Raw genomic sequence first — 15,000 nt, 5'->3', positions numbered from 1 at the left:
TTATAGACGAGGCTGGCAGGCGGTGAACCGCCTGCGCGCGTGCGGCGCACGAGCAGTTGCGTGGTAAGCGACCGTGTCTGAAGCCCAAACACCACCGAGGCAAAGATCGCCTTAGCAGCGCGCCGCTTCAGCGGGCACCGCAGGGGCGACTAAAACCTGGCGGGAGGCATCGTCTCGTGTAGCGTCGCCCCTGCCCCAACTGGAGTGGCCCAGTCTTTAGGGGACAGAGACTGCGAAGCACTTGGACCGACGGCGGACTACGACGGAACGCTTCAGCTCGGCCAACGGGGCACCCACGCTCTCGAAGGAGACATTTTCCGTTTCGCGGCAATTCTCCGCCGTGCCGTGACTCTTCTCGCTCGCAGACTGCGCTGTCGCGTCGAACCGCTTTCGGGGGCCACCGTTCTCCTCCCCGCTCCTCGCAAGAATCTGCCGATTCCCATTCCTGCGACGAAGCCCGGAAGGGCGCCCACACAACTGCGGTGACGTGAACGAGCGACCAGCTCTGGAGCTCGACGTACTTCGAAGGCAAACAGCGCAAATTGCGATCGCGCTGGCTTTGCGCACGGCGCGGGAATCGGCCGGCGTTTCATTCCCACGTTTTCCGTGCACGCAAGCGTGCGCTTCCGACTCTCTCGCAAACGTGCGCGCTACATGGCAACAGACGTTCGCGCCTCGTGCTTGGACCGCTCTTTCCCTGCAGGTATCCGACTCCATCCTGCGGCGGTCTTGCTAGAGGCGCGCACTCGTCACGCTGCAGTAGTAATGCCTCGTTTCCGTCTTTTCGAAGAATTGGCACAACGGTTTGCCACCGTCTCCCTCTCGTGAGGCCGCTGGCGCGTGGCTTTAGCGCTCAACGTACTGTCCATGATGCCGACGCGGTCAAAACGAGTCGACGGACGCACGTTCCCTGTGCGCCGAAGTCTCTCTTGATATGTGATCCGACCCTCAGACAGACGAAGCCAAGGGAAGACCCAAGGCCGCAATGTGCGTTCAAAGAATCAGTGCTCAGTGTGTCCTGCAATTCACACCAAGTCTCGCAGCTGGCTGCGTTCTTCATCGACCCGAGAACCGAGTGATCCACCGCTTAGAGTCGTGAAAAATAGTTTGTTCAATTCAGTACAGTACAACCAGGGTTTTAGGCACGTGGCGTCTCCCTGTGTGTGGTTTCGAAGAGCGCCTTTCGGCGTGCGCTCCTCCAGTCTCGCTCTTTCGGCGGCCGCGTCTCAGCAGCTGAAAGCCTAATGGCACTCCACTCCTGCTACTCGCGCGTGTGTTTTGCGCCCACGCCTTCCTCGCTTGCCCTCGAGGTAGCTTATGCCGTTTGCGCGCACTCGAAGCCGGTTTTACCTGCCATCCAACCACCGGACCCGTGTGTCTCGTGTGCACGTTCACATCGCTCCACTAAAAATTGCAAAGAGCGACAGAGCCATGATTAGGGCTAAGCCGCTGTGGAGTCTTTAACGGCTACACGGCCACGGGCAGGGCTTCACCCCCATCGACGTGCTTCGCTTCAGTCAGCAGTAGGTTCATAGAAGGGCCTCAAACACACACACACTTTCGCATCGGCAGATCGCCGCAGCATAACCGCTGTTGATCCAACAGCCTACTTGAGACGAAAGACAAGAGCCCGGCGCGCGTACTCGCGCAGCTCTCCAAAACCACTCGGCCAGTGCCAGGGACGGCTCCCTGCGCCGGCGCCACAACAAGTCTACTTGAGGCGGAAGACGAAGCCAGCAAGGGCCTGGCCGCAAGTGCGTTCGAATCCGGGACTACAGTCCCTCGTCTGTCCGTACTTCCTCTTTCGACGTGCGGCGCCTTCCCAAAGCGCACAAGTCCGCTAACCGCAGAACGCTTCCGACGTAGCAAAGCCGCGTTTCCTTCGGTACTTCGCAGCAACGCCGCCTTTCCCTCGGCGGCGGGCGAATAGCCTGCAGACGTCGTCGCATTAAACCGCGATCTCGACACCTCGCGCGTCACGAGCAGGAGCCGACCGGCAGCCTCCGGCCCTTTCGGACTCGGTGGCATTTGCCGCGGAGGACGGGAGAGCACTTTAGGCCACGGTTCCTTCCGTACTTGGCAGCCGCACCCTCATACCGACAGTTCCATGACCGACCGAGCGCCACACCGTTCCTTTAGTACTTGGGCGGCAACAAAGTCGGGTCGTTACTCCATACTCGCCGCAGGAAGCGACCGGCAGCCGCCAGACTTTTCAGACTCGGCAGCGTTTGCCGCGGAGGACGGGAGAGCGCTCGCACCACGGTTCCGTGTGTGTACTAAGCGGCAGCGGCATTAGCTCTCGACCGTCAGTTCCTTGACCGACCGCACGCTTCGCCGTTCCCCTCGTACTGGGCAAAGCAGCAGGTCGGGTCGTCTTACTCCCATTCCGCGCAAGAGCGCCAAAGCGGACAGAAAGCCCACCCAGTGTGCGTTACGCCGTTTCTACCCGCGGGCGCGGCCAAGCCAACCGTCCAAGGTTGCAGCCGGCGTCCACTGGGCGCAACAAATTTGGCACGGGGCGCCCCTCAAAATTCAGGCAGTCCCCGGCATGTTCGGGTATAGCCGTCCCCGCGTCCAAGCGGGGCCAGCGGCGGAAAGCGTCGGGCGCAGCGAGCTGCTTCACCCACACGGGGTAGAAACAATGGCGCTCGCCACCCTTCACAATCCGGTAATGATCCTTCCGCAGGTTCACCTACGGAAACCTTGTTACGACTTTTACTTCCTCTAAATGATCAAGTTTGGTCATCTTTCCAACAGACCGGCGCAACCGAAAGGCCGCGCCGGACATCGGTCCGAAGACCTCACTAAATCATTCAATCGGTAGTAGCGACGGGCGGTGTGTACAAAGGGCAGGGACGTAATCAACGCGAGCTTATGACTCGCGCTTACTGGGAATTCCTCGTTCAAGGGGAACAATTGCAAGCCCCTATCCCAATCACGAAAGAAGTTCCACGGGTTACCCAGTCTTTTCAGACAGGGATAAAGACACGCTGCTTCCTTCAGTGTAGCGCGCGTGCGGCCCCGGACATCTAAGGGCATCACAGACCTGTTATTGCTCTGTTTCGTGCGGCTAGGAGCCGCTTGTCCCTCTAAGAAGGTTGTAAGGTGCTGGGAACCCCGCACCTATTTAATAGGCTAGAGTCTCGTTCGTTATCGGAATTAACCAGACAAATCGCTCCACCAACTAAGAACGGCCATGCACCACCATCCACCGAATCAAGAAAGAGCTCTCAATCTGTCAATCCTCCCAGTGTCCGGGCCGGGTAAGTTTTCCCGTGTTGAGTCAAATTAAGCCGCAGGCTCCACTCCTGGTGGTGCCCTTCCGTCAATTCCTTTAAGTTTCAGCTTTGCAACCATACTTCCCCCGGAACCCAAACACTTTGGTTTCCCGGAAGCTGCCCGCCGAGTCATTTGAGTAACTCAGGCGGATCGCTGGTTGGCATCGTTTATGGTCAGAACTAGGGCGGTATCTGATCGCCTTCGAACCTCTGACTTTCGTTCTTGATCAAAGAAAACATTCTTGGCAAATGCTTTCGCAGTAGTTCGTCTTGCGACGGTCCAAGAATTTCACCTCTAGCGCCGCAATACGAATGCCCCCGTCTGTCCCTCTTAATCATTACCTCGTATTCCAAAAACCAACAGAACAGAAACGAGGTCTTGTTCTATTATTCCATGCAAGTTTATTCAGGCGACTCGCCTGCGTTGAGCACTCTAATTTTTTCAAAGTAAAAGCACCGGCCTTCTCGAGGCACACAATGAAGTGCACCAAGAAAGGACCGGCATGATGTTCAGTCCGAGCCGTCGCATCGGGTAGATGCACTACTCGTCTGGAACTGAGATCCAACTACGAGCTTTTTAACCGCAGCAGCTTTAGTATACGCTATTGGAGCTGGAATTACCGCGGCTGCTGGCACCAGACTTGCCCTCCAATTGATCCTCGTTAAAGGATTTAGAGTGTACTCATTTCAATTACGGGGCCTCAAAAGAGTCCCGTATTGTTATTTTTCGTCACTACCTCCCCGTGCCGGGAGTGGGTAATTTGCGCGCCTGCTGCCTTCCTTGGATGTGGTAGCCGTTTCTCAGGCTCCCTCTCCGGAATCGAACCCTGATTCTCCGTTACCCGTAACAACCATGGTAAGCAAGTAACCTACCATCGAAAGTTGATAAGGCAGACACTTGAAAGAAACGTCGCCGGCTCGTGGCCATGCGATCAGCACAAAGTTATCCAGAGTCACCACACAATACGGGCCGAAACCCGATCGATCTTGGTCTAATAAAAGCACCCGTCGCCCAAAGGGCTTCAGGCTCACTGCATGTATTAGCTCTAGAATTGCCACAGTTATCCAAGTAGGAAGAAACGATCTAAGGAACCATAACTGATTTAATGAGCCATTCGCGGTTTCGCCTTATTTCGGCATGTACTTAGACATGCATGGCTTAATCTTTGAGACAAGCATATGATTACTGGCAGGATCAACCAGGTAATCGTTCAACTGCGCGTCCAGCCTTTCAAGCAGGCCGGACGCCGTTTTTGCGATGCCGAGGCCACCTTCAGGCGCCCCAACACGCTTCGTTCTCGCAAAGGGTAGCACTTTGCACAGTCCGAGACGACGGCGTTCGAGCTCGCAACGGCGCCCTCCCCGCAGGGCCGGGTATCGCCACGCGGCAAGAAGCACGCAACATTCTCGATAGACCGGTTGTGTCGACTCGATCGCGGCTTGCGGTTTCTCTCGAGCCCGCAGCACTGGTGGACCGACCGACACTTGCAACGTAGCCGAGACGGCAAAGCCGCTAGGCGACGGGTCACGCCCGCGCCTTCGGCGCTTTCGTATTTGATTCGTCCGAGGACGATGCGGAACACACTTCGATATCGTGGAAAAAGCGTCGTCCGACAACCAGCCCCTAACGCATCAAGCGGATGAGGCTGCAGACGTCAGCTGTGGGATCCACGGGAGCGATACCGGGGACACGCTTGACGGGCACGAAGCCCGCCGCATATCAAACACCCAGGTCGCTTTGGGGGCGACTGCTCTCTGGGACCCCCATATAATAGCAGCGATAAGTACCCAGACCTCCATGGGGCCGTACTCGTGCCACTTTCGACGAGCGTTTGGCGAAAATCGTGCCGCCTCGTAACGCCGCGAGCAAGATTGAAAGCTTACGTCGGCAGCACAATGCCGAAGTCGTGAAAGCGCAGCGCGTCCACCGAATGCGCGAACGGCAATTTCTCGCCAATGGCCAGTACGGTTTCCTGCACAATTGCCTGTCTGTCGCCCTACGGGGCCCCCGGCCGATCGATTCGAGGCACGCTAGCACGGCCCCTTCGCCATTTCCGAGCACGAGTGCGAACAGTGCGGGCGGCGTGCTCGACGCCCCGGCTGACGTCGTTTCGGACTTTGTCTCTTCGCGTGCTCGCGGCAACGCCGCGGCCAACGACGACGTCTGCGCGGTTCTTTGCCGGTTCCCGGCGTGCTACAGTGCAGCCCTCTGCAGGGTGACACCGGCTCCGTCGTGGCCGTGCGGCGGCTTGTACGCAAAAGTTGCGTCAAAGGCGTCGCGCTCGCGCCGCCCCGGCACACGCGGTTTCGGACTTTGTCTCTTCCAGCGCTCGCGTAGTCGTGGGCACGATTGTCGACGTCGCAACGGTGCGCGGACACCGCCACGAGCACGCGCAAGACGAAAATTGCACTACGGTACAATGTCGGCCGGGGCCGTACGGCCCCTTACAGTAGCAGCGATAAGTGCCCAGACCTCCATGGGGCCGTACTCGTGCGACGCGGCGGCGTACTGCGCCGAGCCGAGCGCCAATATTTGGCTTTTGCAGGGCGGATTCGAGCTCTGGCGATCGCCGCGGTACCGCCGCTCACCGATTCAAGGCACGCTAGCGCGGCCCCTTCGCCATTTCCGAGCACGCGTGCGAACAGTGCGGGCGGCGTGCTCGACGCCCCGGCTGACGTCGTTTCGGACTTTGTCTCTTCGCGTGCTCGCGGCAACGCCGCGGCCAACGACGACGTCTGCGCGGTTCTTTGCCGGTTCCCGGCGTGCTACAGTGCAGCCCTCTGCAGGGTGACACCGGCTCCGTCGTGGCCGTGCGGCGGCTTGTACGCAAAAGTTGCGTCAAAGGCGTCGCGCTCGCGCCGCCCCGGCACACGCGGTTTCGGACTTTGTCTCTTCCAGCGCTCGCGTAGTCGTGGGCACGATTGTCGACGTCGCAACGGTGCGCGGACACCGCCACGAGCACGCGCAAGACGAAAATCGCACTACGGTACAATGTCGGCCGGGGCCGTACGGCCCCTTACAGTAGCAGCGATAAGTGCCCAGACCTCCATGGGGCCGTACTCGTGCGACGCGGCGGCGTACTGCGCCGAGCCGAGCGCCAATATTTGGCTTTTGCAGGGCGGATTCGAGCTCTGGCGATCGCCGCGGTACCGCCGCTCACCGATTCAAGGCACGCTAGCGCGGCCCCTTCGCCATTTCCGAGCACGCGTGCGAACAGTGCGGGCGGCGTGCTCGACGCCCCGGCTGACGTCGTTTCGGACTTTGTCTCTTCGCGTGCTCGCGGCAACGCCGCGGCCAACGACGACGTCTGCGCGGTTCTTTGCCGGTTCCCGGCGTGCTATAGTGCAGCCCTCTGCAGGGCGACACCGGCTCCGTCGTGTCCGTGCGGCGGCTTGTACGCAAAAGTTGCGTCAAAGGCGTCGCGCTCGCGCCGCCCCGGCACACGCGGTTTCGGACTTTGTCTCTTCCAGCGCTCGCAACCATGTCGGGGCCGACGCCGACGACTGCGTGGTGTTTCAACGATTGCCGGCGTGACACAATGCAGCTGCGTGCGGGATGCCAGCGATTCCGTCGTGTCCGTGCGGCGGCTTGTACGCAAAAGTTGCGTCAAAGGCGTCGCGCTCGCGCCGCCCCGGCACACGCGGTTTCGGACTTTGTCTCTTCCAGCGCTCGCGTAGTCGTGGGCACGATTGTCGACGTCGGAACGGTGCGCGGACACCGCCACGAGCACGCGCAAGACGAAAATCGCACTACGGTACAATGTCGGCCGGGGCCGTACGGCCCCTTACAGTAGCAGCGATAAGTGCCCAGACCTCCATGGGGCCGTACTCGTGCGACGCGGCGGCGTACTGCGCCGAGCCGAGCGCCAATATTTGGCTTTTGCAGGGCGGATTCGAGCTCTGGCTATCGCCGCGGTACCGCCGCTCACCGATTCAAGGCACGCTAGCGCGGCCCCTTCGCCATTTCCGAGCACGCGTGCGAACAGTGCGGGCGGCGTGCTCGACGCCCCGGCTGACGTCGTTTCGGACTTTGTCTCTTCGCGTGCTCGCGGCAACGCCGCGGCCAACGACGACGTCTGCGCGGTTCTTTGCCGGTTCCCGGCGTGCTATAGTGCAGCCCTCTGCAGGGCGACACCGGCTCCGTCGTGTCCGTGCGGCGGCTTGTACGCAAAAGTTGCGTCAAAGGCGTCGCGCTCGCGCCGCCCCGGCACACGCGGTTTCGGACTTTGTCTCTTCCAGCGCTCGCGTAGTCGTGGGCACGATTGTCGACGTCGGAACGGTGCGCGGACTACGCCACGAGCACGCGCAAGCCGAAAATCGCACTACGGTACAATGTCGGCCGGGGCCGTACGGCCCCTTACAGTAGCAGCGATAAGTGCCCAGACCTCCATGGGGCCGTACTCGTGCGACGCGGCGGCGTACTGCGCCGAGCCGAGCGCCAATATTTGGCTTTTGCAGGGCGGATTCGAGCTCTGGCGATCGCCGCGGTACCGCCGCTCACCGATTCAAGGCACGCTAGCGCGGCCCCTTCGCCATTTCCGAGCACGCGTGCGAACAGTGCGGGCGGCGTGCTCGACGCCCCGGCTGACGTCCTTTCGGACTTTGTCTCTTCGCGTGCTCGCGGCAACGCCGCGGCCAACGACGACGTCTGCGCGGTTCTTTGCCGGTTCCCGGCGTGCTATAGTGCAGCCCTCTGCAGGGTGACACCGGCTCCGTCGTGTCCGTGCGGCGGCTTGTACGCAAAAGTTGCGTCAAAGGCGTCGCGCTCGCGCCGCCCCGGCACACGCGGTTTCGGACTTTGTCTCTTCCAGCGCTCGCAACCATGTCGGGGCCGACGCCGACGACTGCGTGGTGTTTCAACGATTGCCGGCGTGACACAATGCAGCTGCGTGCGGGATGCCAGCGATTCCGTCGTGGCGGTGCGGCGGCTTGTACGCAAAAGTTGCGTCAAAGGCGTCGCGCTCGCACCGCCCCGGCACACGTGGTTTCGGACTTTGTCTCTTCGAGCGCTCGCAGCGATGTCGAGGCGATCGCTTACGTCTGCACGGTTTGCGGTGTGCTACAATGCAGCAGTCTGCCGCACTACACCTCTTGGTTGCCGAGGCCAGCACGGCAATTTACTGAAGCGAGCGCATTGCGCCCAGGCGGCAGCGGACTTTGTTGCTTCGGGAGTGCTCTTGCTGTAAAATTTGAACGGCTGCAGCTGCGCGAAGCAAGTGTACCTATTTTCACTCTCTCTCTGTCTGCCTTTGAGGCGACTGTAATTTCACTTTAAACGCAACTGGAGGCGGGAGCAACCTGATGAGAGTAGGTGGACTTCGGTACATGTAATTTAGAAATTGCTTTCAAGCTTTGAGGACATACACCTTCGCGCCATCTGCTTTCCCCGTCTCTTTGGCACTTTATAGTATGTGCTGCATGCTCTGCATTCCAAAGAAACACGCCTGTCTCTCTCCCTCTCTCACGTTCTTCTTCTTTTTGTAGCTGCTGTTGTAGAAGATGCTATGCTCTTTAATCGCTGTAACATAGAGTGCTTGCACAAGCCAACAACTTTTGCGTGTTTTTTTTTTTTTTCTCTTCCCAAGACGTTTCTGCCATTATTCACTAACTCTCGTTCTTAGTATGCAATGGAGCGTTAGCTCGCGCCATCTACCTTTCTTTCTGTATTGCAAAGTCCGCAGGTTTTCCTAGTTCCGTACACAGATGGCGCCAATGCGTTTTGGCGCCAGGTTCGAACGACCTCGCTCTACTCGTGTTTGGCATTTGAATGTTTCAAAGGGGTTTGCGACAGGGGGTGGTTCTTGTGCAAGGCTGAGCTTTCCAGCTGCGTTTAAGCTATGCTAGCATGTGTGCGTATATATATATATATATATATATATATATATATATATATATATATATATATATATATATATATATATATAAATACACAAACACACACACACACACATGCATATATACATACACACACACGGTAATGGTAAAGATGATGAGGTAGCACTTTTTTTTTTCTTTTTTTTACAATGCCTGTGTTTCAGATGGCGATCTTTCTCCCCTCTATGTTTCCGGTTGGAAGGAGTGTGCAGCGTTTTCTATATTTATTTTGTCATTCACTTCTATGTTGCTCGTCTTCGTACATGGGGCATGCTACCTAATTCTACCGGTCGATTCGACACGTTGCGATCCGTCCCGGCCTGTGCCGTATCAAAATTTTCAGTGGGCCTTGCGGTAAATAAAAAGAAATGAAGGAAATGCGCGTAGTATATTACAATTGCACACGGGCTTGAAACGAAGCCCTCAAGGAAGGTCACCTTGAGCGGTCGCATTCAGACGGAAGTAAGCATTCCCCTGGCGCGTTTTTTTTCCGCTCGCCTGTTCCGTTTTCTACGAGGTTGCCTTGGTTGGTTTCGCGTTACAAGCAAGCTTGCACTCGGGTCTCGTTTCTACGCGACAGCGTTTCGTTAACAGCGAAAGACTGAGGCGTTGCGAATTCATCCGTGAGATAGGGAGCGTTGAGTCTGTACACAGGCTGAATTTTATAATATTGCCCACGCTGTTGCTGAGGTTACCCATGTCGGCAGGGCGCCCACAAGGCAGTAGTACAATGAAGTGAAGTGAAGGACATCGCTTCTCGGCCTTTTGGCTAAGATCAAAGTGTAGTATCTGTTCTTATCAGCTTAATATCTGATACGGGTTCTATATGGACCCACGATATTAAACCTATTTTTGGAAGTTGGCGGAGTGCTTGAAGCCTGCTTCACCTCCGCCGCAGGTCGGCCCGGTATTGCACTACCTCCGGGATCGGCCCCGCTCACTTAGGTGAGACTTCATTCAATCAAAATGAAGAGCACAAGCTCAACGCGAGCACTGACTTGACACGCACCATTCCTATACTACACGCAACGATGCCGGTTCGCGGACCACGAGAGTAATTAAACTGCCACTCCATCTGTGTGTAGCGTCGCACTTGTTGCGTCGCAAATGGGACAGCCGCTCCAGCAAATTTCTAGTTATGGGCTTCGAGAAAAATTAATGAAAGCAAAAGAAAGAACCAGAATTCCTATTTGTCCGATGTCTCTGAATGATTGTCTCCTGTAAAGAGCCACTTGGGGGGATGGGGGGTAGGATTAGCCGTGGGGTTCGCAATCAATATGAATCCCACTCAAAGCCAACACTGGATTTTGGAGTTCACTATCGCTTGGATCCGTAAACCACCGCGCCCACGCAAGCTCGCCCTGCCGCCGAAATCCGCTGCCCAAGTGGAAGAAAGATTCCCTATGAAAGAAAAATAGAGTGCCCGATTTCTGGCAACTACTGTGCAGCCTTTGTGTACACATTTTCGCAGCAGTGGGACCGAGCGCCTCGAAAACAAACTTGTCGTATGCCCGAATGTGGCGAAATATATTCAAGGGTTAAAAGGTGCCTCATCTTTCTAACCTGTATGTTACGAAGACCTGTTGCTACCTTTTCATCATGAACATCATCATCATCATCATCCTGGCTACGCCCACTGCAGGGCAAAGGCATCTCCCATGATCCTCCAAGTACCCCGGTCAGGTGCCGATTGTCGCCATGTAGTCCCTAATCTAATCTGCCCTCCTACCTTTCTGCCACCCCCTGCTACGCTTCCCTCCTCTCGGAATTCAGTCTGTAACCCTTAATGGCCACCGGTTATCTTCCCCCCAGATTGCATGCCCTGCGCATGCCCATTTGTTTTTCCTGGTTTAAACTTTGGTGTCATTAACGAGCGTTTGTTCTCGCACACCCCAATCTGCTCTATTCCGATCCCCCCGTGACGCCACACCCATCATCCTTCTTTCCAGAGCCCGTTGCGTCGCCCTCAGTTACCCTTCGGTAATCCTCAAAGCTTTTTGTTGGGACACTCGTGGCATCTTTCTCGTTTAATGAAGTCAAATTTTTTTCAGTTTTGGGGGAAAACTCAATGAGCTAGGCGCGATTGTGTCCCTGGCGCCGCTCTCAACAAGATGGCGGCGCCCATGCTTTTTGCCTGCAGGTTCGGCCCTACGCAGAACACGCCTGCCGGGCAGTGTAGCCACGTTGAAGGGGCAAAGCGTAGTGCAGTGAAGCGCTTGCTCGGGCGAAAAACGCAAATATGAGCCAAACAGGAATTTCCATTATTGGAAATTCCAGTTCAGTTTGCGCATTGCGTTCGCCTAAGGTAAAGAACACAAATGCGAGTGCCACAGCAGTCAAGTCAAAGCTTAGGATTGCGTACCATTTTTTTTTTTTTTTTCGTGCCTTTTACTCCTGGCCTGCGTGGCCCTAGCGCGCATGCACACGAAAGTAATGAAATGGTGAAAACACGAAATAATGCGGTGCGGCTGTATCATATCTATTTTGTGCGCTTTGTTCTTTGTGGACTACAGCGGTGTGCGTCATGAGAAAGTTTCGGTGCCCTTCTTGGGTGACCAGTGAAGCTATATTTAAAACCACATTGATTTGTACGGTTATTGCTACAAACTGCGTGTGGGTGTTTTTCTTTTTCGCTGCCAACGATGGGTTATCGCAACCGCGATCGGTTCTGCTGCTACGCTAGACGCGTGCTTGCCAACGGTTGGCTCTATACGCGACCCGCGACGCGTGGTCGGCACATTCAAGCAGTCAATTGCAAACCGTTCCAAGAAAAAGGATGTACTCCACTTGCCACCTAGTTCGACGATTGTACTTTCTGACCCTCGAGGAAGCGCCGCCATCCCACGTTTTCTATAATACGATAAGATTCAGAGCGACCGCGACCACTTGTCTTTGTCAATATCTCGGAAACGCTTTCTTTTTCTTTTTTTTTTTAAATCCAGATACTCAGACGCGCCCGTGTTCACGCGCACTTGCTCTCTCCGATAAGCAGGGAAGCTCGGTTGGGGTGGTGTCGGGCCTTGCGCATGCGCTGCTGAGCTCGTCGCTTCGCCGGCCGGTCGATGCTGGCGCGGTACTGGTAATGAACTTCGACGTGCATGGTGAAACGTCACTTTGTATTGCCACTGTAGACTAGCAATGCAATGTGTTTGCGAGCGATTGGATAAATGAGAAAGCGTGCACTGTCTACAGTTTATGCCCCTCTAGAGTAGTGGAAATGTTGCTCCAAGTGTTAGGTTTGTAATTTGCGCCTACGAACATGAACTAAACAAAGAAAATGGTCTGCAGCCGCCTTCGCTTCATAAAATTCCCGTACGAAGAAATTTCCGTGCGCGAATGAGAGAGCAAAAGAGAGAAACCATGCTAAGAAGAATGGCTGCCTTTTACGTGATCTCGCGCATGAAACCAGACGATGGATTAATTTTAGCCGTTCATTTTGATTTGCCGAATGTAAACCGGAACACTTTCTCCACGCGGTCTTCAGATTTGAATGGCAATCAATCACATCCTTTCTTTTTTTTTTTTTTTCTGTTTCTTTCTATCTGGAACCGAAAGAATTCAGAACGCCATTTCAATCTTAGATTCGATTAGATATCGTGACTGGTATGCTGAAATATCACGCCTTATCTGGTGTTAACCTTCTTGATCACGGCAATAAAAAATCGCCAGTTCCCGAACTTTAATCGCGCCGAAGATGAACCGATATGCTGGATTCTTATTGTCATGATTTTATAGAAAGCGCTGGTTCTATGGCTAGCTTTGAGGAAAAGAAAAACATCGTTCAGGAATGTATAACTCTAAACAACTAAAAAAAAAATCTGCCGGCAATTGGTACTACAACGAGAGTACTGAGAATACTGGAAAAGATGAAATCCAATCATGCTGAACTGAACTGAAATTATTTCATCAAGACATGCCCCGAAAAACGTGGCCACTTTCAATGATAATTTCAAATGTGATTTCTTTCTTTTTTTTTTTCTTTCTTACGACGGATAATAATTATCTTTCCAATGGCGGATGTGAAAATTTCAGAGCACGGCATTTTCGAAATCCCAAGGCCCCGGACGCATTCTCTCTTCTTTAAGTATTTTGGTGGTGCACACGGAGGAAAATTTCGCGCACGTAATTTATAAACTAGTAGTTGATTTTCTAGAAGAACACAAAGTGCTGACAAACGGCCAACCAGGACACAATTAAATTGGTATTACGCACGGTTTCGAAGCCGCGGTAACAAAAGGGTAACAAAGGGACGTTCATTTCGTGGTGTGGATTTCACGTCTCTCACAATAAAAAAAAAATAATAATAAAAACTACTGCATAAAATAGGTTTTCCCAAACTGGATGGTTTCGATCAGCTTTTGAACAGCCCTTCCTTAAATTGAGTTGGCGTTGATTGAGCAGGTGCGGGCCTCTGCTGTTTTGGATTTTTGTAAATGGCATCAGTACTGGACAGTCCGTTCACTTGAGGATCAAAGGAGAAACCCCCCAAAAAAATATCATATCGTGGTGAGAGACGTGGCAGATGAGTACAATTATCGGCAGAAAAAAAAAAAAAGGAAAACCGCCTCGTACTCAGAAGCCGCTCCTCTCACGTGTGAAGCTTCAAACAAATTGTTTTTCTTGAGACGCTCTATAAAGTTATACACAGCTCCTTAAATGCAGCACCCGCACACAAAGCCAAACGTTCCAAGCTGGAAAGAAAGCATGAAATTCGCGGTGCCCGTTTCCTGTGAAACAACGGGCAACATTACGCCAAGTCCGCTACCACGTCAGCCGGGGCGGCCACACCCCGCCCGCGCTTAAGCCACATATGGCGACTGAAAATGCTCACCGCTCAAGCTGCGCGCGGCAAAGTCCGCAACCACGTCAGCCGGGGCGGCCACGGAGAGCGCCGAACGCCCGCGCTTAAGCCTGAAAATGCTCGGCGCTTACGCCAGGTAGCGAGAAAAAATGCTCGGCGCTTAAGCCACGCGGGGACTAAAACTGAAGCCACGGGATTATTGCTGAAATTGTATGCATTCCGGTGGAAGTCTGTCGGCGCCGGCGCGCGGCAAAGTCCGCAACCACGTCAGCCGGGGCGGCCACGGAGAGCGCCGAACGCCCGCGCTTAAGGCTGAAAATGCTCGGCGCTTACGCCAGGTAGCGAGAAAAAATGCTCGGCGCTTAAGCCACGCGGGGACTAAAACTGAAGCCACGGGATTGTTGCTGAAATTGTATGCATTCCGGTGGAAGTCTGTCGGCGCCGGCGCGCGGCAAAGTCCGCAACCACGTCAGCCGGGGCGGCCACGGAGAGCGCCGAACGCCCGCGCTTAAGGCTGAAAATGCTCGGCGCTTAAGCCAGGTAGCGCGATAAAAATGCTCGGCGCTTAAGCCACGCGGGGACTAAAACTGAAGCCACGGGATTGTTGCTGAAATTGTATGCATTCCGGTGGAAGTCTGTCGGCGCCGGCGCGCGGCAAAGTCCGCAACCACGTCAGCCGGGGCGGCCACGGAGAGCGCCGAACGCCCGCGCTTAAGGCTGAAAATGCTCGGCGCTTAAGCCAGGTAGCGCGATAAAAATGCTCGGCGCTTAAGCCAGGTAGCGAGTAAAAATGCTCGGCGCTTAAGCCACGCGGGGACTGCAACTGAACCCACGGGATTGTTGTTGCTGAAATTGTATGCAGTCCGGTAGAAGTCTGTCGCGCGCCTGCGCGCGGCAAAGTCCGCAACCACGTCAGCCGGGGCGGCGAAAAAAAAAAAAAAAAAAAAAAAGCAGCCCCCCCTGTACCAGTGTGCGCGAGGCGGCAGTCAATACCGGCCTCGCTGTTACAGCCCCAGGAGGAACACACAAGGTCCTCTCTGGAGTCTG

General features: G+C 55.1%; 3 non-coding genes across 3 annotated transcripts; 1 reads left to right on the top strand and 2 right to left on the bottom strand.

Annotated features, from left to right (window-relative positions):
- Positions 1-942: 942 nt before the first annotated feature.
- Positions 943-1,095, bottom strand: LOC140214593 (5.8S ribosomal RNA). The gene has a single exon (XR_011891530.1). It is a non-coding gene; the product is annotated as a 5.8S ribosomal RNA (ribosomal RNA).
- Positions 1,096-2,669: 1,574 nt separating this feature from the next.
- LOC140214588 (small subunit ribosomal RNA) lies at positions 2,670-4,484 on the bottom strand. The gene has a single exon (XR_011891525.1). It is a non-coding gene; the product is annotated as a small subunit ribosomal RNA (ribosomal RNA).
- A 5,417-nt stretch (positions 4,485-9,901) lies between these two features.
- On the top strand, positions 9,902-10,093 carry LOC140214596 (U2 spliceosomal RNA). The gene has a single exon (XR_011891532.1). It is a non-coding gene; the product is annotated as a U2 spliceosomal RNA (small nuclear RNA).
- Positions 10,094-15,000: the final 4,907 nt, after the last annotated feature.

The sequence above is a fragment of the Dermacentor andersoni genome, unplaced genomic scaffold, assembly GCF_023375885.2.
Source record: "Dermacentor andersoni unplaced genomic scaffold, qqDerAnde1_hic_scaffold ctg00000487.1, whole genome shotgun sequence".
Taxonomy (NCBI): Eukaryota; Metazoa; Arthropoda; class Arachnida; order Ixodida; family Ixodidae; genus Dermacentor; species Dermacentor andersoni.
This window is presented reverse-complemented; position numbering and strand designations above follow the sequence as displayed.